Raw genomic sequence first — 3,342 nt, forward strand, 5'->3', positions numbered from 1 at the left:
CTTAAAATATTAGCCAGAGATTTGAATATTTTAAGGTGCAGTAACTTGGCATAATCTCATTCAATAATGGCTAGAACACATTGAAGTTTCTCTGAGAAAAATCCTCAGATTGTCCTAGGCATTGCCCAAAGCACACCATAGCAAATCATGCATGAAGAACTGCATACATAATTAATTTAGTAGCACATAATCAGGATCACACCCTACATTATTAATTAAAATAAAAATAAAAATGTTTAATTCATATTAAATCTGTGGGTCTAATATTAAAATTTATAATGAAAAATTTCCATTGCCTGTAGCAAATAACTATTCCAATTTACAAGATGATATGTCCATCAGCATATTAAAAATTTCTTACTAATAAATTAATTTTGAAAATCAAGCTAACAGAGACTAGGTGTAGTCAAGCTAATAACCGTCAGACATGTTCAAATAGGAAGGGTTTATCCTATCAGCCTCCTGCTGTAAAATGGGACATGTTCTCTAATAGAGGAGTTTTTCCTTATTTGATCTCCAAACAAATCTAGCCAGTACTACTACTGCTGGCAATCATTGAAATTTCAAGGCCACATTTCTTTAACTTTTAATCTCTCCTTTCCTGGTTCTAATGATATATTTCCAAGTATATTCACATTCTAAACTATTAGATTAAGCCATAAGAATTGCCTTTATGTATTTGAAGTGATAACACCACATTTGATACAATTTATTCACTGAAAGCATCCATCAATAGTGCTAATAATTATTTCCCAATGGGAAATTGAGTGTTCAAATACTTCAATTACAGTTTCTTGATAGATAAAGGTTTTGTTACTTAGAAAGTAGCTAAAAGGTGTGAAATGTAGGGAAGATTCCAGTGTTACAGTGAGTGTGAACAAAATGCATAACCCAATTCCGTTTATCTACAGGTGGTGATGCCAGTAGTCGAGTTGTCATGCAAAAGTATAGATCTTTACGTATAAATTATTGTGGTTTATTTTGCATCAGTTAAAAAATTATACTAAAAAACTCCCTGACATTCACTGTTCTTGAGTGACAATCACTATACCTACTTATAACAATCTATAGAACAGGGTAGAACTGCCCCTATGGATTTCTGAGACTGCCTCCTCTTTCTCCTAGGGAGCAGCTCTTGCTTTCTAACCACTGACCTTGGGTTAGTAGCCCAAATCATAGATTTGAGGAGTTTTGACAAACATATTCAATCATGTAAATACCACTACAATTAAGCTCTAAGCATTTATTTATTTATTGTTATTTATTTATTGTTTCACGGTGACCAGTTGGCAGTTGTTAGTGTAGTTACAGCTTGTCACTAGTCTAAGTCATAGACAAAACAAGATTCTTTGTTATCACAAATAAACAAAGAAATAAAACTTATTTTATAGGAAAATTCCAACCAAGCAACTGAAATTGAGCAGGGACAGTAGAGCTCAGCCTTGTGTGAAAGTCAAAGCTGGGTCAGGAGACACGAGGTATTCTACTTAGGAGGAGCTTCCACTGTCCCCTGCTCCCTGCCCCTGCTCCCTGGCTAGAGCTGACCATGGCTGCAGTTACAGAGTGAAAGAGAACCTAAGGAAAAATGAGCTAAAACACGGAGACTATGTAGACTTGAATCTACCTTGGGGGGAGTTGCCCATTTTGGTGTAATCCATTCTCTTTATAGAGGTTTAGATGGGAGCCTCCCCTGAGGGCTTCCTATTGTGCTCTAGGTGGGCGTGCTCTGAAATGTCCACATCAATCTCATACTTGGCTAAGGTTTTCAGGATGGACCTCATCCTCAGCCATCACTGTTCCTTGGGGATACGATGCTCAAAATCCACCTGGGCCTTCAGCTCACTGGTTGAAAGACCAGTGCCCTCTTACAATTCTCAGAACACAACCTGTGTCTGGAGTGTTGGCAAAGATCCACCCTTTTTAATAACTCTCCTTGATGTTCCCAGGGATCTAGTTCATAACCTTGGCTACGTGGCCAATTTCTTGTCAAATGGAGTGAAGCTCTCACCCTGCGGCACGTGGCCAAGCATGTTCTTTCTGCTTTTGAAAATGCCCTTGCCCTCCTCGGAGTTCAGGTTGAAAATGACATCAGTGTTATAGTTCTCATTGAACTTCTCATTTCTTGTCACCAGACCCCCTTTCACAGTTGTTTTCATCTTTTGCACCAGATGCTCAACATGTGCCTGTGAGTCCCAGAGGGCGAAGGGATCCTCAAAGACTTAGGCTGCATCATCCAGCTGCTAGTTTCACCATGTGGCCACAATAGCCGGAGTAACCACTCATTGTCTTGATGCTAAAGACCCGCAGCTTGGTGCCTGCAGCGGATTATTTGAAACTATCACGAGTAGTCCAAATTGTATTGAGTGCTGTCAGCCCTGATGCTGACGTCTCAGCCAAGGACGTTGTTGGGCACTGGGGTGTGAATGACCACAAATGGGATACAGGGTTCATCGTCTGCTTCCTGCCCTCTATCATCTCCAGGGCCCCTGTGTAGGCCTCAAAACCCCATAATAACGACAAGGCCCTGAATGTTAAACTTAATTATCAATGTTTTCACTGATCTGTTCAAATTTCTTTTTGGATAGAGCCCTTTTAGTTCCAACTTTGAGACCACCGTGCCCAGTCTATCTGCTGAAATAGCTCCAGCCAGCTTCCTAATTCTGACCCCTGGCTAGACCTTCGAAGCCATCATGCATGACCAATACACAATTGCCCTGAGTGAGACCACTTCTCACAGCAGAGCAGACAGCGGCATTCATGCCAGCAGTGTGTGTGTGTGGGAGGGGGGTTGCGAAGGGCACGTCCATCATGGCCACCATGTGGGAAAATGCCTTACACACTGGAGGTCTGTCGTGAGCTAGAACAGCAGTTCTCACAGGGGTTTCCCAATTCGTAACAGTAAAAAATTACAGTTATGAAGTAGAAACCAAAATAATTTTATGGTTGGGAGTCACCACAACATGAAGAACTGTATTAAAGGGTTGTGAATATAGGACGGTTGAGAACCACTGAACTAGAAACTTGTAACACCTCCCAATTGTTAATGAAGAACCAGCCTCTCAGCTTCATCACATTTCCTCTCATCCATGGTGTTGGTCACATCCTTGGTTACCATGACACACTCCATGAGGGGCAGAAGCACAGTCTCGTTACCGGAGAGACTCACCACACAGGCTGGGGTTTTCTGAGTCTCCTCTAGTGGTGCCATCACTGCTTCCACACCCATTCAACTGCCGACGAGCCAGTCAAAGACTGATGGTGTCCCACTTCACTGGACATGCCCCAATTAAGTGATCCAGTTGTCAGTCATATCCCAGCCGCTTTACCACTAAGAGTACAATC

General features: G+C 41.5%; 1 pseudogene; it reads right to left on the reverse strand.

The window, feature by feature from the left end:
* Positions 1-1,673: 1,673 nt before the first annotated feature.
* Positions 1,674-3,115, reverse strand: LOC142433629 (ATP-dependent 6-phosphofructokinase, muscle type pseudogene; annotated as a pseudogene).
* Between the last annotated feature and the right edge of the window lie 227 nt (positions 3,116-3,342).

The sequence above is a fragment of the Tenrec ecaudatus genome, chromosome X (genome assembly GCF_050624435.1).
Source record: "Tenrec ecaudatus isolate mTenEca1 chromosome X, mTenEca1.hap1, whole genome shotgun sequence".
Taxonomy (NCBI): domain Eukaryota; kingdom Metazoa; phylum Chordata; class Mammalia; order Afrosoricida; family Tenrecidae; genus Tenrec; species Tenrec ecaudatus.